This window comes from Calypte anna, chromosome 6 (assembly GCF_003957555.1).
Source record: "Calypte anna isolate BGI_N300 chromosome 6, bCalAnn1_v1.p, whole genome shotgun sequence".
NCBI lineage: Eukaryota > Metazoa > Chordata > Aves > Apodiformes > Trochilidae > Calypte > Calypte anna.
This window is the reverse complement of record NC_044252.1, coordinates 28014563-28042022: the sequence shown is the minus strand read 5'-3', so window position 1 is coordinate 28042022 and position 27460 is coordinate 28014563. Positions and strand designations below refer to the sequence as shown.

At 35.2% G+C, this 27460-nt stretch overlaps 1 protein-coding gene across 1 annotated transcript in view; it reads right to left on the bottom strand.

Moving 5' to 3' along the window:
- Nucleotides 1-27460, bottom strand: part of ATRNL1 (attractin like 1) — a 461414-nt gene that overhangs the window by 189513 nt on the left and 244441 nt on the right. The gene's annotated exons all lie outside the window — the stretch shown is intronic.

Genomic DNA, 27460 nt, shown 5'->3' with positions numbered 1-27460 from the left:
ACTTAACAGACCTTCACTCCAATACTTCATTCCTAAAAAGTCTACATAGTTTTGTACCCTTTTTAATATATTTGTTTGCTGAAAATCTGGCTTTCAGGTGTCTATCTGTGTGTGTCACCATAAGGCAACAAACTGCTTACTTTCTTCCAAATGCTGCAATAAGACATTTGCTAAAGCCTGACAAAAGATTCAGAGTCATGTTTTGTTCTGCAAGACATGGTTATGGTACAGCACCATTTCATGAAAAGAAAACGATAAAATCTCAAACCAGTAAACACATGTCAGCATGGGGCTACACCAAGACCAGTAAGATGTTTCTCCTGCTGCAGCTCTCTGATCTCCAGCTCTCATAATAACTTCTTCATGGCCATCTCTGAACAATGCAGAAATTTTTAATTTTTTTTTTTCCCTTCTGACCATGGCAGGTATTGAAGAAGAACTCACCAGTAAACCAGTTTACCTCTTGATTGCCAAAGACCAAATTGATAGGGTGGGTTCTACAGCAAAGGTTACTACTTAGTAAGCAATTGCCCAAGTAAGCGGATAAGGAACAAAATGTTTTCTATCTAGGTTTAGAAAAAATGTACAGTGTTTAACTCAGTTAAGCCACTTCCACATGAAACAGGAATTTATGTCAGACTCTTCATTAACCTGGACTTTCTAGACTTCAGAAGTATCCAAAAGTGAAGTAATTTTCCTGAGGCAGATCTAGCATTGTCTGTTTGATGTTGCTCTGCTCTAACGTTGTTTCCAACACATTTTCACCTTACTTATTTCCCTCTATTAACTGTAATATTTGCCTTGTATTATCTAGCTAGCTTGCTTCTTCCATTGTGCTTATTTTAAGGCACAAGATATTAGATATGAACTTTGACAGTTTGGGAGGGAGTCAAGACTAGTAATAAACACAGGGCAAAAAACCACGTGTCCAAGGTCATAAAGATTTCAAATTATGTTCAAAAGACTAAAATTGAATGTAATCAGATTAATGCCAAATTAGTATAATATTACGAATTATAAATATTATTAATAACTGTTACCACGTTATTGCCATAATATGAACTCACACCAGAGAAATCTTCTCATGTATGAACTATTTTATTAAAAAATGGGTTAGTAAGCTTACTATTCTTTCTTTTGCACCTACAGTCCATGAAAGTTTAAATAATGTAGGCAAATTAATTGCAATTTTTCTACGATAAACATGGAAAGATAATGAGAAATCTGAATAGCTTAGCACCCAAACAGATTTTTAAGAGTAGAAATACACACATGTGGGCAAACAGACATCCATACACACAAGTGGCTTGGAAAATGGCAGCTCCAGGTAAAGCAAATTAGTGAAGCCCAAACCCCAGTGAAGCCTTGCTTAGGTTCTGGATACTGAAGCTCACATTCATGGGAGCTATTGCTACTGCTAAAAGTCAGTATATGCAAGCTGGTAAGAACACAAAGAGACAAAAAGGGATGTTGAAAAAGTAGTTACATGTATTTACTTACTGATCTGGGTTTATTGAAAAATCAAGTTATTAAGTGAATGGGTATTTTCAAGATATATCAAAAATATGAACATTCCATTTTCTGTGCAGTGATACATCACATGGACTAGCCTTGAACTTAAGGGTCAAGTACAAAGTGCAAAATTTCAAAATAATGAAAAAAAAAAAATAAATTCGCTCAAAACCAAATTCTGTTTGGCTCCCTTAAAAATAAATTGATGCACATACTACAGAATTTTTAATCCATCTAAAGTGACCAAAAAAAATCTTTTAATAGTTTTTCAGCAAGACTGCTTCATAAAACATAAAGCAGCACATTGCGTTTGATCTTAGAAGCTGAAGAAATTTCAGAAGAATTGATTTTTTTAAGATTTGTAGTAATCTAGTAATTTTTAATGTTTCACCATCAATAGATTAGTCAACACATAAAATCAATCTTTAATTCCATGATGGGAAAAGAACTGTTTGCTGCTTGCATAAAATTGCTTTAGAAACAGAAGCTATCCTCATGGAACAACTGAAATTGTAGGAATATAGCATTTAGTGAAAGAGAGACCATTGAAACAAAGAAAAATGGTGTTAAAAATGGATCATTTCCATTCTTCTGTTAGCACAGTGTTACTAAACTAAAGCATCATTCTGCATTATACACAGAAAAAAAAAAAGAAATAAAAGCATAGGAAATGAAGGATCGAAAGTGAGGGCAAACAGCAAAGGTTGGCATGAAAACAGACAAAAGAGCAGAGATCTGGTGCTAGAGTAGTGAGAGAGAGGAGAAACAGGAGTGAAAGTACAGTCCTGATTGAGACCCTGATAAACCCTGAGTGGCTCTGCTGTTCCCAGCTTGTTTAACACGAAGAACAGAAGTGCAATTCATATGCCTGAATAAGCCAGCTAATCTTGTTAGGATATGCATTCATGTAAAATTAGTTTCTGCATCTCTGTCTGAAAGAAGCACTTAGACCTTTTTAATTTTTATAGCCTATGGCAATAAACGATTGTAATCATTTAGCAATCAGGCTCTTGGCAATTCAGATCTGTTCTTAAGGATGCTGCAGTCCACACTTCCAACCCAACAATGGTCAAACTGAACTCATTTGTTGTGACTCTCTATGTGCTATGTTTCACATTACTAGAATACATTTCTCTGTTAAAGATTCTTGACAGAGATCTAACACACACGTTGTGTCAGACACAATTCTGCCCATCACATAAAAAAAACCTGATAAACTCTGGCAATGTAGAAAGGCTGCTGCCTGAAGTAGCTACATGATCACATAATTATTGACCACATTCTCTTGACCTTTCTATTGATAGTTCAGGGCCTTTTCTTGTGATTATGCAATGATTCAGTTATAAAATACTTCAGTACAAATTATGCATTTTAAATAAAAACATTTATTCAAGAGCAGAGTGTGTCACAGCAACTTAAAATCTGACTGGGGAATCTAAGTGTTCATTCTCACAGCAGCTATGCTGCTGGGTTTTTGCAGATTATCTGGCCCATGAGATTTCAGCAATGGGATGGGAAAAAAGTAAGCAGCTGAGCAAGCAAAATCTACTTTAAGCTTCCAGAGAAACTTAAAACTAACTGCAGTGAAGCAAACTAAAACCTTGCAATTTTTTATTAAACTAGGTCACTTTGCATGCTTTTAAGATATGAAGTAAATTATACTCCTTATTAGAACATAGAGTATTTCCTAACAGGAATAAAATAAATTACAAATAGAAGTCTGTACAACTCCCACTTTTATAAGTGTGCTTTTGTATACTCACTATGGACACTTATACAGATTATTAGGATATGAGGTTAATGTTGCTATTCATTTAAAGGAGCAGGTTAATACAATGTAAATTCTCATTAAATATTCAAAGGTATAAAATTTTCTAAATAGATGCACAATCCCTTTATTAAAAAAAAAAAAAAAAAAGAAAGAAAGAAAGAAAGAAAGAAAAAGACCCCACACAACAGAGAGGCAGATTAGTGTTTCTCCTAGCAATGATCCAACAGAAACACAGGATAATTGACATCCACAGAAGTTGATGAGAGGATTCATCAGTGAAGAGGTGTCCAACACAACAGAAAGCTGTGAATTGTTCATTGAATTCCTGTTCTTCCTTCATCTACCTCCAGTGCACTGTGCTTCTTCATCCTCTGCCCTACTTGTGCACACACATATGAAGCATCTTGGTCAAACTGTGACAACACTGCTCAACCATTACCTTAAAGATCTGCTCAGAGAGAAGTAAAACAAACATAGTCTCCCTTAAATCCAAACAAACAAACCCCCTCAGCTACATTTTCCATGTGCAACAGTTCCATTTGGTGGTTGTCTTTGGTCTGCTCTTGAACTTTTGACTCTTTTCAACTGTAGAGGAGAATTTTAACAAATGTAAAATTGCTACAGTGAGAGGGGAAGAGCCAGCAAAAGCGAGGCTCAAATCATTTAGGAAAATCTGACTGCATGGCAAATGGATGTATGATCAATAACAGAGAGAGAGAGAGAAACACATTATACAAACATATTGAGAAATATTCCAGATGTCAGCAACACTAAGCCTCAGACGTCAGATAACAAATGCAAGAGTTTGCTCATGCTTTGATGTTCATCTTTACTTTGGGCTGAAGGTTGTTACTATTCCCTTTGTAGCAAATAATATTTGCTAATACAAATCTAAATTTTGTGGGTCATCCTATGATATTTTTCTAGTGACACAAAAAGTTATCTAAATTAAAATTGGATATTTCCTCACAAATATCTACTCCTGCAACATTCAACAGACTAAATAGTCAAAAAAAAAGTTTCACAGAAAAGGCAAAGCTTTTAAATCAGATGACTTAAAAACTACCAGGTGAAATTAATAAAAATTACTGTAAAATATTTTTTAATGGAAGCTGATGAATCTACATAGCAACTTGAACATTTCCAACATATATTATGCCAGTTTACTCAGCAGTTTGATTTCATTCTAGATTCCTTCTGATCTTTCAGAGACATAAGTGATATCCCAGATGAATAAAAAAGAGGATGTCCTAGAACCTTGATGTATGCAAGGAAATCACAGCAGCAAGTTAAACTATCTGTGATGGCTTTGATGCTGACAATGCCTTTCAGCAAAAGACTATTAAGACCACCAAGGAAATGCAGGCTAAGACCAATTCACAGTATTTGAAGCACCAAAGTAAACCAAATTGTAATGAAAATTCATTTTTAGCATGAATTTCTATTAAAAACAGATTAGGAATTTTTTATTACTATCCCATTCCAAGTCCTCTCTAATTATTGCAAACAAAAGGCTTATAAACACCTAATTCATTGCCATGCATGTTGTGAAACAGGTTTAAAAAAATCTCTAAATAAAGACTGGTTTTCCACTTTCAGGAATATTTATTCTACCAAAAGTGACACTATTCTGTATGATTAAGGTCCTTCTACTTGGACAGAATAAAAGCTGTAATACATAAATTACATTAAAGCAGAACCACTGAAGCTTTGATTCCTCCTGATTTGTGGTTTTTGACCCCCAACTTCACTTTCCTTATCTCATAAGGATATCCAGTTCCTCAGGGCTCTCCTCACCTCACTTTGCTTAGGGACTGTTTGTTGCATCTTTGCACAGAGTGTTTTGTTCATTAAGGAAAAATAGCACCTGGAGGTGGTGTCTCCCTCAGTGAGATAAGTAGGATGGGTCTCTGACCTCTGTCCATTCATTGATTTTGTTGACATTTGGTCAAGTCAATTATCTTTGCTTTCTTCTTTTTTGCCCACTGTGATTCATCAATGAATTACAAATTTTAGGAGGATGCAGAGGACAGAGGAAGATCACCTAGTTTCTACCATTTCCTAAGGCAAACATTTTTGAGAAGATTCTCTAAAGTCAGACAATATTCCTTGAAGTACTCACAATTCCTCTCTCAGTTCAGCAATGATATTCCAGAACTGGTCACTCAGACTGACAGGAAACCTCACAAAGTTTGAGCCTGGCACTGTCATCCTGTGTGATGACACCAGCTCACCTCTGCTGAACACCAAAGGTCTGAAGTGGCAGTCCCTGACCCTGACCCCTGCCACTGCTGGGCTGCAGGGACCTGCAGGCAGCTGGAACAATCCATGGGCATACAAAAGCCTCTCAGTACAAATCAGATGGTTGGTGCAAAATGATCTCTTAATATGAACATTCATGAAAATCATCTTAATATGAAAGGAAATCTGACTCTACCTCTGCTACATGCAGACACTACAGAAGGTCTGCAGAAATCACAGAATGGAAACCCTTTATTTGTTATTAAATACTTTTGTTACTATCATTTAACACATGAAACATTCATCCAACACTTTACGTTCTAAGTTTACTAGCATTCATTTCTCAAAAGGACCAGAATTTCCAGATTTTGTTTAACCATAAGAAACACCACTATTGTGCACATTCTGCCACCAGCATTCTTCTGCCTGTCTGGATTTATCAAAGGATGCAAGCCAGTAGCAATATTCCACATATGTTCGCTTTGTATAATCCTCAAAAAACAAAGGAGCTCAGATGTGCAAACAAAGTGAATGTAATTCCTGCATAGTTCTTTTGCAGTATTTCCTCTTTGTGGGTAGTAGGAGGAAACACTGGCTTTGCTTACAGAATTTGGATAATCTTCAGTAAAATCTTAATCACAATCTTCTTTTCTGTATTTTAAACAAGATTTTGATAATCACAACTCTAGAAAATATCATAAGTAATATTTCTAGCATGAGATATACATATCCATGGTGATATATTAGTTTTCTTTTCCTTGAACTGAAACAGTAGAATTCAAGGCTAAACTGGCATACTGTGTATCTAAATATCTGTACTATGTATTTGTGCCAACAAACAAGAGGTGCTACGAGTATTTCTATCTCCAAACAGTAGACGTGTACTATAAATAAATGAAAGGCAATTATTTATGCTTATGACATTACTAATTAAAAATAAATAAACTGCAGAATCATTCTGATGTTACTAAGGTTACCTAAATATATGGTACAGCCACTAAGAGAACAGCAGCACAGAGACACCCACGTTAGCATATGCCCATTGGAGAGGGACACAGGAAAGGGGAAAGGGCACCTGTGTGAGTATGAAAGAACTGGCAAAGCATCTTGGCTGGGAGAGAATATAATCTGATTCCTGGAAAATACAACTAGGTAGGTTTGCTTTACCTAACATGGAGCCAAAAATATGGTAGCTGCCACTGTAAGAATTCAAACAATGTGTAAGATGCAACCCTACACGAGTAAATAGTGAAAGTGTGAATTTAGCTCCAAGCAAGCAGCATTTATCAGAAAGTTTTCAACTAAAATGCATTGGGAAAAAATCCTCATTTGCATAATATGTGACATTTGAATTACAAGTTTGAAAAAAAAAAAAATCAAAGCAACATCATTGAAAATAACAACCATTTTATGCTAGCAGATGGCCAGGTAGCAATATAATGCTTTGTTAACTTTGTAGCAATGGCACAAAACGTTTTTGCCTTTCTAATCACCTGACAGAAAAACTCTTCCCAACAGACCCAAAATCTACAAGCTATTTGAGTATCAGCGCTCATCTGCTGGCTAAAATTATTATTTACAGACCTTTTATTAAAGTTCCTGTTATAAAACTTAGATGATGACATTTCATCCAGCTACCATACAGGTACAAAGAGTTCTGTAACATTTACTGCCTAACAATGAATAATAAGATCATTTGAAGTTATGTCAGGGTTCTGTTTTCATAGTGTTGTTATCTCAAGTAGGTCTCCTATGGATGTGAAAGGTGATGGGGACATTCATCCAGCTAATGGGGCAGAATCAACTCTCACCGAACTCACCAGGATCTCATTAATAGATTTTAATTAATTTTGGACAAAAGGTATTTTACATCATTCTCTGTGCTACAAAAAAACCCAACCAAACAAACAAAAAAACAAACCAAAACAACAACAACAACAAAACCTCAACAACAAACCTCAAAAAAACTTGGTACAATTATGGGCATTAAATTAAATTAAATAAAGGGACTTAACACTGACTGCAAAGCAAATTCACTTGAAACTGTTGCCAAATATCTTTGATGCCTTTGATACATCAAGTCTTTAGACTTCAGAGATGTCAGGATTTGAAAGTTTAAAGATTGTGTATCCAAAACCATTCATTTTTAAGAGATACAACCCCCAATATTATCTGACACAGATTTTCTATTTCTCTGTACTAAAAGAAGTATGCCAATTAGTACTAAACATAAAATATAAGTACCTCAAAATAACTGAAAGTTGTGAAATATGTGACAAATACACGTAGAATTTATTCTAAAGGCTTAGATCAGAACAAACACATGCCAGAAGTAATACAGAGCAGAACGAAATATTGCTTCTGGTACTAAAATGCTTGTTGCACCAGTAACTTTCATTTGCACTCTTTTAAAAATTCCATGATAGGAAAAACAAAGAGACATTTCCAAGGTGCACTCTAGAAACATTCTGAACCTTTGCATTGCAGATAAAAGTTCTCAATCAAAGATACAGAAAGCCTCAACAACTTAAGGCAAAACCACTGATCCTTACTGCCTGGGGTTTTTTTGGGTTGTTTTTTTTTGTGTACCCTACACTAAAATTCAACACATAAGGACTAGGAATTATGCCAATTACATAAAATATATAGGGTATGGATTGTTACAGTTGTAAAACAAAACAATTTAACTATGGACACTTTTCAGATTTTTTGTTGTTGTTGTTGTTATGCCTATAACCTATGTGATTATTATACCTATATACCTATAAAATCATTCTTCAATGACATGAAGTTGTGTTTCAGATCTCTGCAACCAAAATACATTTTACAAAAAGGGTAAGAACACACAGAAAAGATCCAATCAATATTAATACAGTGAAAATAGGAAAGAGGAACTTTAATACGAAGGAGAAGCTGACACTCAAGCTGTTGAACATTTTCTGGATACAGAATGCAGTGAAATGGAATCAGCCTTGAGTCTAAACTTCGGCTACAACCTGGATTTGGATACTAATACTCTCTTCCAAGAAAAAAATAAATGAGCATATAGAACAGAGAAACAGCTTTCATCACATACTACTATCAGTTTATGCTGTTTCCTCTAATACAGGGGAATTCCTATGCTATAATTTTAGGAATTAAAATCCAGTTTCAAGTCTCAGGAGAAAGAGGTATCCTGCTCCAGATGGCAGTGAAAGCCAGACCTGGCCCTTTACCTCTGCAAATGCACTCTCCATGTAGGCCAAGCACTGAGACTGCAATGGCAGAAACATTTATACGTTCAAAAGGCTTAAGCTGCAGAAGCTGGTAACTGTGGGAAAAAAATGTAGGTAACAACCTATAAATTTATCCCTAGTATCAAACAAACTGATGGGATGAGAGCTTTCTGGATTTTCTTTTTTCACCTGTACTTCTCAAAAAAATGCTTTGACTTGAAAGGAACGATCTTGCTAATTGTGTCTGAAATCCATGTTAACAGATTGCAACTTGTCACTTCTTATTGAAGAAATTATTTAAGAGCATTACAGTTTGCTTTTTCAATTTCTACACCACTTCAAATTCTGTTGCATATGTGCCAATAAATGAGGAAACAGCTTCTTAAATTAAAAGCATTAATAAAATCTTGCTTGTAGATATTATTAAATTCAAAAAATGTCACATATAAACAACCATCTGGAGATTCGAATAGTTTCCACTCTTATTTCCAAACACTTTCAAACTTTTTTTTTTTTTGACAATTAAAGGTATAAAAACTTACTAATGCAGTGACAGATAATTTATGTTTGTGCTATATTAATATCTGATACCTTTTTTGATAGTATATACTTTTTATGCCATTAATATCCCTCTTACAAAATATCACACCCACTTGAAGTAAGCCTCTTTCTATTGGAACTTGTTCTTATTTCCTTTCATGCCCAACCTTTGAGTGCATACAAACCCATGGCTTGCCAACTGCTTAGCATAAATGAAACATGGAAACACAATTCCTTTTGGTCATCCTCAACCCTCAGGTTGATCCCTGTGAATGAGAAGAGCCCTAAATGTTCACATCCAAATTCAGAGGAATTAAGTGTTCTCAGTTTCCCATTTCTCTTCCTCCAGTGGCCCTTGGTAGTGAAGCAAGTGCTCTCCTGGCACAGGACAATAATATTATGCTGCTGCAATCTCTCTTCTTCATTACACCAACTTGCACTATGTCTTCTGTCCTCTTAAACCATTTGCATGGTGATTTTGACAGTCAAGAGGTAGTTTAATGATTATTATCTACCAGCAATGCACTCAGGCAAAAGCAATGCTTTCTTTAAAGAGTCATCAGTCTAGAGAAATCATTTTGACAATTGAGTGAAAGTAGAACAGCCAAAAGGCAGAGACCTAACCTTTCAGAAGTGCAATTTTAACAGAAACACAACTCAGCTGAGATGTGTTTCATAAAAGCATATTCAAGTACTAGAAAAATAGAAAAGACAACCAATGATGAGTAATGAAGGAGAAACTGATGTGTGTGATTTGAGAGGGCATGAGAACAGGGGAATAATCAAAGATAAGAGTTATACAGTCCAAACCAGGAGGATAAGAGAAGAAAGATGTAAGATGAATTAATATGCTTCTTACAACCTCATCTCGTATTTTCTGGCAGAGATTAATGCTGTAAGAAAATGACTATAACTGAACAAGTTTGTCACTTACTTGGAGAGTGAAAAAGCTCGTGGAAATGATTTGCCACAGCTTCTTCTGGAAGCTCTCTGAATAACAGGCAGCTAGGATATACATTCCTATATTTCTATACCAAATACTAGGTGTAAGTGAATTCCAGCTAAAGGTGAAAGAAGGGTTGGTGCCCAGGGGGTGAGGGCCCTTTCCACATCAGGGTCACCCCCAGCTCCCCTTCCCATGGGCCGGTTGTAGCTTCCTGGAAGTAAATGCTAATTGCTCTTAGTTTTACCATGCCAATTTATTTTTTTCAGAAACACCCCTCATCCCAGCCTTCAGATAAGCCCCAGCCATGCCTAACTAGCCATCAAAAGCATCTCCCATGAAGCAACCAACACTGAAGTGCTGGAATAATCTGCAGGTATAAATATTACTGACACAATCGCCTTAAGAAATGTCCCCAGCTACCTCTAACCTTTTCCCTTGAATGTCTAACTGATTATCCACACATAACTCAAACTAATCATCCTCAGCCAGCTTTTACCTTCAAGGTTGCTATTTTTCCTTCAGAAGGACTTATATGTGCCACAGTTTGCCCATGCTTCCCAGCAGTTGTTTAGTAAAGCCCATCTCTCCATTCACACAAAGGTAATACAATTAATGGTATATACTGAAGCATGAGTATTAAGGCAGTGACAGAGATTTTTCTCTCTGGGAGAATGGCATTTTATCTCACAGTAAGACAATGAAAGTGGATTTTTCTTAGCCATTGCTTTTTAGTCTTTTTTTTTTTTATTTTTTAGTATTAATCTTAAAAAGATTAAACCCAAACAGAGCACTGTCTGCCAAGGCTGAGTTTCCATTTTGCATAAGAGTATGATTGTAAACTCTCTAAAAAAATAGGAAGAATTTTTTTTTCCTACTCCAACCAGTAGGTCCCAATGTACAGAACCTCTTCAGAGACTTGTATTAAGTATTCTGGCCTCACACTCTTCTTACAGTGACCTGCTGCATGATTGCACTTGAATTCACACAAGTTACAACTTCATTGTTATCACAAGTGCCAGCCATTCAACATCAAGGGCACCTTCACTTAGGATTCAACAAACATCTTGAAGAAGAAACTCCACAAGTACATTAATGACACATATTAAATATCCTCAACGGCTAAAAGGGGAATGAAACTCTCCAGAACTTCAGAACTTTGTTCATTTTTATCAAAAGCACATAAGCACCACTCGACAAACTTTTATGTGAATATGAGGGGAGGCAGTGTCATCCTGTAATTTTTTTGAGGCAAAGCATCAATTTAATTTAATCAGACAAATAAAAAAGTACTTATAATTTGATTCACTATCTTTCATAAACAATTTTACTTTCTTACCTTTTCCCTTTGTTCACTTAATTACTGGACTGTTCTAAGAAGGGAGGAAGATCAAAAGCTGATTTTATGGCACTTTGAGGTGTGAAAATCAAAGACGATCGTAAATAAAAGATGATAAAAAATTACACCTTTTTCCCATCCAAAAATAATAATAAAAAATATTTTTAGAATCTGCTTGCTCCTTGCTTAAAATAAAATTAATTTTTGCAAATGGTGGGAACCACCCACTGTACTGAATTCTTCAAAGCAATCACACCCACCTGATGGAATGCATAGGAGGGGCAGGTATAGAACAACTACAAAACAAACTCACCAGGCACATTTTACCATAATGCAGCACGTGGCTATCACTAGTTTTGCTAAAGGCTAGAAGGCTTGGCAGGAGGCTTGGGGCATATCACCAGCTAGATTAGAGCCAGCCAAAGAATTTGAAAAGACAAAGTCTTAAACCTACTAAATCAATAGTAAATATGATAGTAGGTTGTATAGGACTTCCCTCCCAGGAATTTTATCGAGTCAAGATTTTAGTCTGCCTCCTAGCACAGCTTGAAAAAGCATAAATGTTGGTGGAGTTATGTCTGCATGTTCCTTACTTGCTCATAACCCATTTGTGCCATGTTATGGTAAACCAGAGATGGTCAGATAGTTTCTGTCCATGATATCATAGAGTACCTCATCCCACACCAAGAACTACCTGGTATTAACACACTTCATTAAGAAAACTGTTTACCTAGACTCTGAAAACCTTTACTGTATCTGATTTCTTCATGAAATTAATATCAGGATATTGACAAGCAGACATGCTAGCTCTTAACATGGAGTTCAGGGGAAAACACTGCCCTGAGTAAAACTGAGAAGAGTTTTCACACAAGAACAAATATGTGACCCATGTCAATCATATGAAAGGTAAAAAAAATGCAATTATTTCCTGCAAGTATTCCTAGTGTATATTTGACAGACTTCGGTCTTAAGTAGGTTCTTCATCTGGTGGATATCAGCCCAGTAAATACTGGTTTTGAAATTAATTATATCCCAAACACAGGGTCAAGTCTCACTGAGGGAATAAGCCTACAAGGTGCTGAATCTCTGATCAAGAAAGATTTGATAAACACACTATTTTCCCACCTGGAGGACAATCCAGGTATATGAAAGTGCTGTGTGACAACTCATTGACTGAGATTTCCCTTCATTATGAGAAAAGCAAAATTAGTGTTTTCAGGCAGACATATCCTGTAATTTATAATGGAAAGAATCAAATGAGAAGAAAGCAACCGAAAAAAAAACCCAAAAAACCCCAAACTACAAAATAAATAAATGAGTAAATGCTTCTCTTGGACTGACAAGCCCCACAAGCTATGAATATCTGTACTGGCTGAAGGATTTAAGAAATTTTACAGGACAGAGTGGTAAATGGACACTTAGAGAGCTTAAGAATTGGGATGCAATGAAAAAGTGAAGCCAATGCTCAAACTGGTAGCAGAAACAGCATCCCATAAACTACACGGATTAGAGGAAGATCCTTAAAAGACATCTGAAACTTTTCAAAATAATGGTATTAGACTGGTCTGAGTGAAATGGTGGTGAAACAGAGGAATATAAGCTCTTCTTCATAAGTCTTAGCTATGAAAGAGAATTTTATATGGGCTGACAGTGAATGTTTGACTGTATCAACTACTAGAAAAACCTATTTACTGCTAGGATGCTAGACTATATTTTTGTATCCTATTTTGCTAGCAATCCTGCTAAATCACCTTATTTTTTTATGTTAGAAATATATACTTACTTGTCTCCTCCATCAAAAGAGTTTAAACTAAATGAAGCCACTTCCCTAAAAGTGAATTTTTCAGCTTGCAGATAAAAATTGTCAAAAACAAGGTGTTTGGTAATAGCTTCTGTGTAACAGTATTGTTTCCAATTAGTAAGAGCCTTGTAAGTAGACATACAGAAAGCAAAATATAAAGCAAATTGTAGGTGTTTTATTTGCTATTTGCCTGCATTTCAAAGGGTAAAGCAATTTAATAATGCTATAATTTAGCCTGTGTCACCAGTTCCTAGGCACAAAAGCCATGTAAAAACTGATAGCATACTCAAATGATGGTGGTGTCCCAAGCACTACAATTTAACACCACAAATGTCCTAAATTAACATTGTATTAATTTTAACTACAATTTGCATTTCAATGCATTTTTGCTCAAATTGTATGATTTTATGTAATTTGTATCAATGATTCAAGATAAAAAGAAAGCCAAAGGTTATATATAAATTATTAATTATATGAAGGAAATGAGTGTGCTTAAATTAAGTTAGAAAACAACAAGACATGCTGAAAGTAGTGGAAATATATAATATATAGTGTATAGTATCTATTATATAATATGTGATATATAATACATAATATATATGTGTCATATAATATATGCAATATGTCATATGTAATACATAGTATGCAATGCATAATATGTAATTAATATATAATATATAATTATCCATCTGCAGAATAGATAAGTTCTCTGTCATAGGATCCAGGAAAACAAGAAGAATTACTCATAAAGATGTAGTATTCTACCTTTCATAAGAATTCTCTACACGTGCTAAATAGGGATGTTGTAAAAGATGTTTATGTGTATTTTAAATGACTGGTGAAATTGTTACAGCTAAAGAAGAACCAGAAGAATTGCAAAAACATCCAATACATTATTAAAAAACAACAACAAAAAAAGAGAACACAACCAACAACAAAAACAACAACAAAAAATCCCAAACAAAACCAACAAAAAAAATCTGATCTGTGCATGGTTTTCCATTTCAGTCTTGCATAAGCTATCTTGCCTTGCTTGTCACTCTTGCATAGTAGTCAGTGGAACTACACTATGAAATGGATGTCAGGTCCAGGCCAATTAATCCAGCTCCAGTCATGAAACCAAAGAATATAAACAGTAGCTTATAAAAATAAGGAAAATAAAAATAAAAATAAAAATAAAAAATAAAAATAAAGCAGAGGAAAATAAAAATAAAGCAGAGTGGCTCAATCAGTCAGTTGGATGGATTTCATGGCTCTGAACTTAAAGTATATAAAATGTAAGGGGCTAGTTTTAACCCTAATTTTCTATTATCTGAGATTTTGCAAATTTTAACCATGGCACACGACATCAGCAACATCAAAGGCTGCATTTATGAATATGAGATTTATACAGAAGAAAGCTGCCACTTAAAAGCCTTTCCAATGAAAAAACAACTGAACCTCTGGATAATTACTTGCCTTTATCATCATTTGGGACACAGTTTTGCAATGAAAGTATAAATATCAAATTTATGTAGATTTTAAAATACTCTTTAACGAGGACAGGCAGGTACTATTACAGCACTCGCCAGCACAAGATTTCAAAGCTGTTATCTTTCAATATGTTAGATACGGGAGATGTTTAGTCATGCTGAGTTAAAAATCACCATCAAAACCAGTTCATGAACTAGAGACTACTTGATTTAAAGGTACACATAAATTATTAAATTAGATACATGCTGCTGTAAATTCACATCACCTAGCAGTAGGTAGACAAAGAGAAACTGTCAATGTCCCCTCCCTAGAGGTGTTCAAAGCCAACAATCTGATCTAGTGGAAAATGTCCCTGCCCATGGCAGTGGGGGTCAAACTAGGTGATCTTCAAAGGTCTCCTGCAACCCAAACCATTCTGTGACTCTGTGATATATAAAAATACCTTTATTGACTTCCACATGAAGTGGGCTTCTTTAATAAGATCATATGGTTTTAAAAGACCTCAAGACTGTCAAAAGACCATTCACACCCTCTGCAAAAACACACTTATGTCTTCTAATTTCTGTCCCATGTTTGCCTACTCTAACTGATTTCACTCAAAGAGTCTCTGTAATCTCTAAGGCAATCTATTGCACACTACTCTAGTAATAGTAATTTATTCATTTTTCCGTTGTGCCATCTGAATATTCTTTGCTGCCTCACTCCTAATCCTTTCTACAACAGATAAAGCAATTAGATTATTCTATTCCATCCCTTCAAGGCTCTCATCCCATTTCTCCATGGCCCTCTTTTCCACTACACTACTACAGACAGCCATACTTTCCAGTTGCTCTCCTCTGAACTTCTCCAAACATTCCACACACATTTTGAGTGCTGGAACTGGATACGATGCCCCAATTAAAGCCACACTCAGTAAAGGATAAGAATTGGATGTCTCAGAGTTACTACTTCTACTGATACCAGTCAGTAATATATTCCTTTTTTGTAACTAGGCTGCTGTTGACTTACATTCAGCTTCTGAACCATCCTAAGCCATCGATCAGTTCTCAAGAATTTGTAGCATACTCAGCTTTTTCCTCATGCTGTTTCTGCAAAGATGATTATGTCTACCAGGTAAAAAGCTTGCATTCACTGATATGGATATTCACTCCAATTTGTAAAGATTATTTTGAAGTCTAATCCTTCCTGCAACACGCTTGTGAACCGTCTTCTAGTATCTGCAAATTTAATGCATTAATATGACACTGAGCACTTCTATTAATACCTTTAATTAAAACACTGACCAGTTCTAAGGCTAAGACAGATCTTTGAAGTTAACCTGCAGTTAATATAGTTAACTACACTCAACATGTAGTTAATCACTGTAGTGATAATGAACCCTTAGGTATGTTTTTCTGATCAGTTTTGTACCTGCTCCACAGTGATGTAATCACGACAAGTGATGTAATCATGACAATGCTTCCCTACCTCACTGATAAGGGCATCATGTGATAGATTTTAAAAGAAGCTATATGGCATTATAAATGCCAAAGTGCACAAACATCAGATGCTTCCCCCCCACTGAAAAATTACTTTTATTCTACCTTGAAAGCAAAGGATATTCTTTTCCTTTGATTTGGTTCATGAAAAAACATCTGGGCTTTTAATATTTTCTTAGGTGCTTACAAACAGCTTAGCTTCAGCTGAAGGACGTTTCTGGGAATTTACTGACCATAATTCTCTGCCTTCTCTTTTCCTCCCTTTGTACTGAACTAATTTATGTCCATTGTTTTCTGTGAGCTTACAGTACATTGGATGTTCTAGCCAGAGGTGAAACTGGAACGTTTCATGCATGGTTGATTTAGTCATTAACAAAATTAATAATGTGGACTTGCTTTCCATGTGAATGGGGAAAGAGGACAAGCTCAGGAATATTACTAACACATGCTACTAGGGTACAAAGTCAAAATGGGGCATCTGATACTTGTGCATGGGTCAGATTCGTATGGGTATGGTGGTTTTGTAACATGTTCCCACCAATCTGGAAGTATTTTTCCTAAACTTTGTGAAGAAATAAATTATTACGGTTTGTAAAATTACTGCAGAATCAGTATTGTACATAATTAACATATTCAGAGAGCATAATACTCTAAGAAATGGGTGATTAGTTTTAATTAAGCTGAAAACGAAATACATATGATATAGGTCATACTTTTATAGTGTGTATTATCAGATATTGAAATATGTATTAAATATAACACATTAAAATATCAGAATGTCTTTCTCAAGATGTCTGTATCTCTGAAGAGCAGCAATGCATCCAGACTAAGAGGTTGCATCCAGATTAAGAGAGTAACGTAGTGTCCATTTCCTAATGGACACTAAATATAAATTGCCTCGGGACAAACAGGATTATTGGGATCGTAACAAGGGCCCCCATAACACCAGGAAGCTTCCAAACACCAGAACACACTTCCAACCCCAAATTTCTCCTGACTAGCACATACTATTCCCTCCTTGACTATGGCTAAATGAATATAAAAAGCCTAAGAAACTACATCTATATAGACAGGTAATTCTAATTAACTGGGATTTTCAAAATGCATGTGGAGAACAGAAAGCTGAAAATGCTCAAGCTCCAGTGTTCACTGTGGTCTCATCTTTGTTAAATAAATGTGGGTCGATTGATTGCTAAAACAGTCTGCTATAATTTACTGTTGCAATTTAGCTGCCATGATGTGCTCAGCCCAGTAAATTCAAACCAAAATATCAAATGATGTTCTGTTTTCCAGAACTTACTTGTGTGTAAATTGAACAGCATGAATTAAAATAACAGTCTGTTCAAATATTCATATTCCCTGTAGTACTTTGGCTACTATACAACTGTCCTAAAATAACATTACATTAATTTTAATTAAATTTTGCATTTCAAAGCATTTTTTCCCACACATAGTATGTTTTTATATGACTTCTGTCAATACTTGAAGATAAAAGGAAAGCCAAAGGTTATATGTTAATTATTAATTATCTGTTGAAATTGAATGTAATGAGCTTAGTTTATACCAGGTCATAGTAACTCATAACTATTATTTGTGGAGTGTTAGAACCATAAAAACTATCGTTTCAGGAAGGATAAACATTGCATCATTTTATCCTTGAGAAAGAGTAACTAGTCTACCCTTTTGTAGACTATGTCCTATACCCATATTTTCTTCTAATGGATTTTTGTTTTTTGTTTTGTTGGGGTTTTGTTTTGCTTTGTTTTATTTTCAGCCTAAGTTTCCACTTTTATTTGTATCTGCAGGTTCCTCAAGAAATAAGCATACACATGCCTATTTTGTCACTGTACACCTACTTACTATTTCTTTCTACCAAGAGAAGTCTAGAAGATGCCCAGATGAAATGCACAACCACCATTTCCTCAGAGGGATGACACTGAATGGCACTGAACATGTTCTGCTCTGAAAGTAATTTAATTAATAGTTCAGGCACTGAAAAAATTAGTGAAGTTAACTGATTTCCACTTATATTGATCACTTCATTCTCTTTACCTTGAAAATTATTAAAGTTCTGACTTTAGAGAAGAGTTCTCCACATAGAAAAAACTTCAGTGTTTCCAAAATGTTTAAAGAATGAATAATTATGTATATTATGAATAGTAACTTTCAGAAGCAAACAGGTCACTGTGATTAATCTAGAAGGCCCATACTAACTATGCTGGGTAAAGAAAAATGCAAATTCTCTGGAATAGATTCAGGCACAATATTAGTTTCTCTTTATGACTACTCAATTGCACAATGACAGGTACCTAAAAATAATTTCTAAAAAAACCCCACAAAATTAATGAAAAATAATACATGTGCCAGGAGGAATCAGATGCTTAAGGAAGCAGATAATCTGAGAAAGAATATCAACAACATTGCCATCAGCTGTCTACAGACCAGTAGAAAATATTCCACACATTACAAGCAACCAAAATTTTGTGACCGTTATTCAACATAATTCGTAGCAGACATGATTAACATTCAATTGCAAATAAACAGAATTTTAGGTAAAAAGAGGATTAAGATAAGAGATAGAAACTATATGTCTTCTAGGCTTGGATTTTGAGTTGGGTCCCTGCTGTTTGGAGGAAGGACAAACCTGACTTTGTTCCTCTGATGCTTCCCTTATTGCTGCTGACTCACTTGGGCCACATTTATTAACCCACTGCCACTGAAATTGCTCCCAAATCTGAGAAAATCTAACAAGGAACTAAAGAAGAGTATTTGCATTTGCCTCAAATTGCTAACTGTAAACCATCAAACCTTTTTGCTCTTTCTTCATGGCAGAGTTCTTACAAGTTTGTGTTTTTGTTCTTTGCACCTAGACCCACTCACTGCTTTCTTACTGGGCACTGAGCAAGGGAGATGTGTTTGTGTTTTAATAGGGGACAAAAAATTGACATTATATGGCCAGCATTGAGGAAACACAGATGTAGATACATAGCACTTTGGGCCAACATTCTACACCTGCTCTTTTGTTTTTGCTACATGACAAAAACAAATCACCCATTTTGGTGTAATCCTCTTTAGTTACAAAGAACAGAGTCACTGTCCTGATTCCTTTAAAGCTGTGGAAAGAAATCCAGGAATGTTTTTTTTTTGGAAATTCAGAAGAAGTTATCTGGCTTCTTCCCAGGGCCCCACTAAGGACAGCCTTTCTCACTGGCTGCTGTCTTTTGCTGACAGGTAATTTTTAAAAAATTCTCCTAATGCTTTTAGGTTTACAACTAGCTTAACCTAATACACTTGGAAGAATTTGACAGACAGCAGGAATAAGTATACTCCATTGTAACATTCTCTACAGCAGTAATTTATATTAATATTTAGAAATCTCAAATTCGACAATAAATTCTACTGAACAGAATACCACAACTATTAATTTTAAAGTACCTTTATCAGCAGTAATACCTACACCTAAGCTTCCTTCTATGCATACACCCAGAAATAACATATAATTTGTTTTGATTATTGTCTTTGGCGATTCTTCAGGCTAAATACAGCGTGCAAATGTAAGAAGGAACTTTAGTTATTATGCTAAGAAAAATGAATAGTTTTCTTCTCCTGGTGTTTACCCCCCATTTTTAATGGTTTTTTTAATAAAGAGAAGTAGCCCACATTTTTCCTTGCAAAACCTACTGTCATGTGTTATGTTCTATACCTTCTGAGTTTTTGTGGAATGAAGAAACTGATTTGTTAGCAAGCTTTCATAAATGCTCTGTGTTAGATAAGTGGATGCTTTGTCTGCACACAGACACTTATTTCCAGTGTCTTTTATGCATATTTGTTCAAAAAAAATATGTCTACATGTGCTCACTTTGAGAAAAAAATGGCTAGAGGTACTAGGGATAGGAAGGACTTTTAATATCTCCGATGCACATCCCTGAACAGCTGATTTTGCTACGTATGTTTCTGTTCCAGACTTGGTCCCCAGAAAAACTAGCCAAAAGCCAGATCTCTACTTCCAACTTAGGAATTTCTTTTCAGCATGATTTGAACAAAGGAAGAAGAAAAAATCTGATTGTTATCCTAACAAAGAATATGGCAGTATAATCTATAAGAAAATTATATACCTATATGATGTCTAAAGAATGACAACTTCAAGAGGTAAGATAAAGTATAGTATAATATAATGGCCTACAATTTGCCTTTGGACAGGATGGGACTCGTGGGAAGGAAGGTCTGCAAAGCAAACCAGATTACTATATTTTGTCTTGCAACAGATGCTTTAAGATTTAAAAATAATTCCCATAGTGTTTTCAAAGAAATCTTTTCACTTCATGCATAATTTGGCTTCCATTTTTATCCCTACATTCCTGGTGACTTTTTCAGTATACTAAATTTCCCCTATTCTATATACTACTCAAAACTTGGGTCAAGTCTATGCTGTGGGTCATGGTGAATTCCTACCAAATCTGGCAGTTCAGAGTTGATAGAGGACAGCTTAGGATTCCTTCCTGGGATAAATGCCTCTGGCAGGAGGTACAGAGCCATCAATAACTACGAGGTCTTCAGTCTCATGCCCCTTGTCTTAGGACAAGGTTCTTGGTTCGTGGAACCAAGAGGTTCATGGAAGCCTCTTAACACTATGGCATTTTGAGATACCTGCAATAGATCAACTTTGTTTAACTCACCTCTCAAAATAAATCTTTCTAATGTAACATTGAGTCTGTCACTGGTACCATTCAATACTTCTCTTTACAGAGAAGCAGCATAATGTGAGCAATGCTAATATAGAAATCAATCAGGTGCTTATTTTTATGAAGTGGCAGTATTATAAATGCAACTTCAATTTTACAATATTAAAGGGAAGATTAACTCTGAGAATTAAGAGATTTGACTCACTGAGTTATCTACATCATTAATAACAAGTCAGCCCCTCTCAAGGATCAGAGTATAAAGTGAACACTGCAAAAATTGGATTGGATAAGTTGTCATCTGGAAGTCTCTTAAACTGACTGCAGAGGGAGTCCTGAGACAAGATCTAGTGTCAGCTACCTAGGCATATTGCTCAAAAGGTTCATTCAGAGAGGAACCTAAATTTTAGGTTGAAGAGAATGCTGAAAATGTCATCCTAAAATAAATGCCCCAGTTATCCTCAAGAAAACGAGATCCACAGCTGAAATAAGCAGTCATAGCTCTATTGATTTCAGAAGAGCTTGAGCAATATAACAAGTTGAGATTCTGGTCCTATGAACAGCTCCTTTGACTCCAGCAGGATTACTCACACAGTCTGTGAGTAAGTACTTATAGATGTGTAAGATATTTCCTAAGCAACAGATAAGAAGGTACCAGAAAAGTGATCTGTGAGGTTAACAACTTTTAAACATAAAGCATATTATCCTGTAGACTCCTACAACACATGAATTAAATTACACTTTGGGGTACTATAATGATACGTATTAACATTTCTTGGTTTCCTTACATCTACTGCTGGTGGTCCCCCACCCATGATAAAACATATGGATGAACCAAGGTATTAATTTTGCTCCTTCATTTAGTGTTCAAGAACACACCATATTCTATGTGAATTACTTTTCCAAAGCTAATGACATTGCATTCCATAAACACTATTACATACACCAAAAGTCATTACTGCCTTTCCTGAAAGGAATACTTGAAAAATGCAAGTGTCATTACAATATACAGTAACACAGGTATAGCTGAAATTCTTACTTGTCTACACTTATTAGTACTACCAACAAAATCAAACTTTCTTGTTCTTATCAGGGTTACTACAGAAAAGAGCCTAAAGCTATTACATGAATAGTTATTGTTATTAGGAAGTAATCTATTTCAGTTTCATTTGTGTGTTTTTAAGAATTGTTGAATATTCAAGATATTAAAATTAAGACTAGAAAAGTGGTGGTTTTTTTTAAACAAGCATAAGCTTATTTAACAAAATTAAGTAATAAGTTGTGTGGCACCCACGAAGAATCCTCTATAGTTCCATATTTTTATATGCTTGTGTATGCTATTCTTTCAAACAAGCAAATGGTGCACAACTGACTGTATAATGAAATGCTGTATATAATTATGAAAATTCCAATAAAGAAATTATATTTAAAGTTAGAAAAGCACTTTACACATATAATGACGTGCTTTCAAACATTTGTACAAAAATGTGCAAGCATACTTTGCTTCCTCATTTCTCAAGAGACTGGCAATGATTTAAACAAAGATATAAGATTATAAGTGTAAGCTCTTTCTATTGTGTAATTATAAGGATATGTAAAAAAGAGATTTTACTAAGAAAATACGTACTAATGCATTTTAAAAAATTGACTGGTCTCATATACACCAATGTATGCAATGACACATGACACACTTGTAGAGAAACAAGATAAACCAGGTGCCTTGAGTTGCCAAAGAGTGGGTGTGAGTCCACCTGTGCCTGGTTAAGGCAGGCCCCCTATTACCAGGGGGCCAATAAAGGTGGGACACACAGCCACAGAGATAAGCTCAGCTCAGCTTACCCTGGTGTGAGGCAAGGAAGAGGCCAGCAGCTCATAGAGCCTCAGGAGCAAGAAAGGCTCTTCCTGCTACACACACTGGCACACAAATGTATTTTTTGTGTATCTGTGCAGGGAGGAAGAATACGTTGGCATTTGCATCAGTGATTGCATGATTCTGAACTAAAGGTAAAAATTCTTTAAAACATCTGTCTGAATGAATAGTCCAAGCAGCTAATGCTTTATCTTATGAAGGACAAATACTTTGTCAAAATACCTCATCTAGAAGCTGTGTGGTTTATAATCCCATCTGTATGAGCTTTGCTAGTGACCTCAATACAATTCTGTCAGCAAAAAGTTCGACACACTATTAATACAAAATCATTTGGATGCAAATTTTATCTGCAGTGTGATGCCTTTCAATCAGAAGTTGTTCATGAAACAAAACCCTTGAGCCACTACAAAACTGTCAGGCAACCTATCAAGCTTTTCAGCAACATGATCTATGAACATGTTCTTTTCTACCCATTCTCAACAGAAGATTGAATGATACTTTAGATATGAAGCATGCAGAGACAATAAATAATATTATCTTCAAATTTTTTAGTTAGTAAGGCTGGGTCATCTATCTTTTTTTTTTTTTTAATTTTACTAAAAAGGAAAACAGAGTCACATTGAAAGTTCATGGATGGGCTCTTGGGTGAATTCTGGATATAAAATGCAAGAGGCCTAACATATCTTATAGGAGAAAATGACAGCTCTTAGTTTTTCATCCAGTGAACTAACAAGTGAAATTTCCACAAGAAAGTTACTGGTAGAAAGATTTGTGAGCCTTTAGAGAAAAAAGAAGAAGATATTAAAACCTAGAGTAAATATATGATCTTTTTATGTCATATAGGCTCTTCTAAAAATGCTTTGGTGCCTCTAGACTTTGCAAAACTTAGGAAACTCCTTTACTTACTTGACAAACAAATATATCCTGCCCTTTGTCTGCTCCTACAAGAAGTGCCATGCTTGCCTGAAAATCTTAGCCTGCTCTGCAAGTAGGAACTTGAGGTTTGATACCCAGGACAATGTTTCCAGTCCCTTCTGGTTTGTATCTCAATAAACATAGAGTGATAAGGATAATTTTCTGGAAGTCATCTCATACTATTCAGTATCATTCCTTTCAAGATCAAGCTCTCTCAGATAAGCAACACTTCACTATCTTGCTTCAGCCTTTTTTATAATATTTTTTTAAGCATCACAGATCCATGGAAGGAACAGATAGGTGAAGTTGTTAAGGGATGCCAAGCAGGAGGTTGTTCATGTTCTCCTGCTCAAAGTTTCATTGATCTTTTTGGAAGTATGAAATAAAAGACAGATACTTCTTGTTTTCTTTCAATGCAGAAGGTGAATAACCTTGTTGGTGCAAGGTGAGACTGAGTGCTGTTTCTTCCTTTTTCACAAGGCAGGAAAGAAGAGACGCTCAGCCAGGAGATGAAGTATAAATACAAATGTTCAAAAATCCTTAGATAAAGTGTACCTTAAGAGGTGTCAATGTAAGCAGGAAAAAGATGAGTACCAAAAAATTTTGATGAATAAAAAATTACCAAAACTCAAGTGTTGGGACTAGAGAAAAATTATGTTAACGAAATACATCAAAATCCCGATAGGTATGGAAAAAAGAAGTAAAATTCAGCGTTGACAAATGTAAGTTAGTCTTTCAGAAGAGAAATTTATTTATTTATTTTACATGTATATACAGTAAGCATAAGTTAATATTAACTTCTCAGTAAGATTTGGGGTAGTGCTCTGAGCAATGCAAAGCAAATATCTGCTGAATGAGCAATGAATTAGGAAAGAATCTGTAGAGGAAATATCTAAATTCATGGGAAAATTGTGACAGTCCCATTACACAATGCAAAGAACTTACTCTTGCTTTGTACTGGGTTGAGGCCATGCTACATTCAATTTGGAATCAATAATGATCCCATTCAACCAAGCATTAAAGTCAGTAGGCAAAAAAGGAGAAAGTTTTAAATTTTCAGCTACATGAAGAAGTCTATGAAAACAACAACAAAAAATTATTTGCTTATCTCAACAGTCTGATAAAATTCATTACTAAAAAACCCCACAGAACTGGACAGTGAAGTTTTTTACCTCCAAGAGGAAACAGCCTGGGATGAACAATAAATGGATTATTAGCCATTAGCAGCATGCTTTTTCATGTTTGTTTGTCTTCCTGTATTTCACTTTCTTACTGTAGTTTGCATTCATAATGAAAGTAACATCAGAAGAGTCAAACACTCCATTCTTTCAAAAATGATGAAAAGATAGAAAGTTTATTTGTCTAAATGGGTGAACTTTAAAAGTAGGAACTTCAAAATTATTTTCAACAATAGATTGCCTTCTGCTTTCACGGTAGTCACGAGTTATTTGAAACACTTTATTCCAAAACACAAAAATGCTACCTATAAAAAAATTATCTGATCTAGATGAAAGGAAAAAAATATGTAGAATGATATTGGAAATTTGTATTTTACATGAACTGCTGCTGCTGTGTGAAACAGCAGCTTGAAAATAAAGATTTCCTTAAGCATTTACGATTCTTAATGCTACCATAGTCTGGGTACCATTTCATACTTCATTTAAAATAGGAAGATACACACAATAATGTAATTTTGAAATGAAAAAGGAACATTTCTGAAAGAGAGACAACTCAATTTCTCTAGTTATATTCAAGGAAAACCAATGACATACAGAGAATAACACTTAGAAACTTTTTATAGGACAGTGCCTACAGACTACATAAAAATACAGTATTTCAAAGATCTAGGAAACTAACTATGGAAAACAGATTAGACTCCCTACATGTATAAAGTCCTGTGTTCATATTTGTTCTTGACAAACCTGAACTTTCATAATATGAGAACTGCAAACAATTATTACATTTCATCACAATAAAATTTTGTACAGAACTATCAATGGGGTAAGGACTGAGATAAATTCAAAAGAAATATTAATAAGTTGAATAGAATAGCAACAATAGAAAAGCAACTTCCAGCTGTATTTTGCAAGTTATAACAAAGACATGAGCACTTGTCCTTAAGAGGGATAATATGCTTACTAATCTTCACTTGATTAAAAAAAAAATACCTAAGTGAAATAACTACAATAATGCACTATTTTCTTCACAGCACCAGTGCAAAGCCAAACCTGGGCATTAGTATGATATAATTTCAGTGAAGGAAAACTGTACATTCTAGTCACCTGGCACTTTCAAAGCATATATAAATTCACTATAGACCTTCAGTTAAAAAAAATGCAATCATGGTGCCAGCATACTAAGCAAAAATAACTCTAGAAAGACATTCCTTTTTTTTTAAAAATCTAGGTTACAGGACCATTAAGCAAGTGCTGTTTCCAAAGATCATCAAGATTAAAAGGTTCAAGTAGAAAAAGTTCTGGTCTTATGCATATTAGGAGAACAAACTGACACATGACACCTATCAGCATACATCACCCAAATCATGTAGGAGTATACATAACCTAAATTTCATCTCATATAAGTCTAATGCTTTATAAAACAGATAAGAACAAATATTTGGGCCAAATTCTCAAGCACAGATATAACAATTTAGACAACACAAGAGTAAGGTGACCTTATGTATGAGCATTTATTGAAGAGCTTCAATTGTGCCATGGTTTTAATGACAGAATTACTAATAATAATTTAACAGAATTTTTCTTAAAAACTAGACCAAAAAAAAAACCCCAAAACCTAGACAAACAAAAAAGACATAATTAAAAAAGTATAAGCTCTCTACAGAGACCATTGTCTTCTACTGTACGTTCCAATGACTGTTCATAACAACACAGCCTAAGTCAGAGTATCAAACAGTTCCTAAATAGTTTGCTACCTTATGAAAAGTATTTACTCATCTTACCAGTGGTTTTGCATACTATTTTTCAGCTATTGAGAAGACTGGAATTTGAAAAAATTATAACCAGCTGGTTGAAAGTGGTGATTATCTCTCTGTATTTAGCACTGGAGCAGCCTCACCTTGAGTACTGTGTGCATCCCTGTGCCTCACAATTTAAAAAGGATGCTGAGGTACTTGAGCATCCAGAGGAGGGCAATAAAGCTGGTGAAAGGGCTGGAAAGAATGTCCTGTGAGGAGTGGCTAAGGACTCGGGGTTATCTAGTCTGGAGAAAAGGAGGCTGGGGATTGCCTGCATTGCTCTCTACAGCTTCCTGGGGAGGGGAAGTAGGGAGTGAGGTCTAAAGCCCTTCTCCCTGGCACCCAGTGAAAGGATCCATGGAGAGGCTTCAAAGTTGTGTCAAAGGGAGATTTCAGATATTAAGAAACACCCTTTTTTAGTGGGAGTGTGGTTAAACACTGGAAAAAGCTTCCTAGAGAGCTTGAGAGGTACATAATGCCCCAAGCCTGCCAGTGTTCAAAAGGAATTTGGACAAGACCCTTAATAACATGCTTTAAATTTCACCAGCCCTTTGTGGTCAGCCAGATAAGCACTGTAGGTCCTCTCCGACTGATATTATTCTATTCTATTCTATTCTATTCTATTCTATTCTATTCTATTCTATTCCATTCCATTCCATTCCATTCCATTCCATTCCTTTATTATCCTATCTTATCCTATCCTACCCCA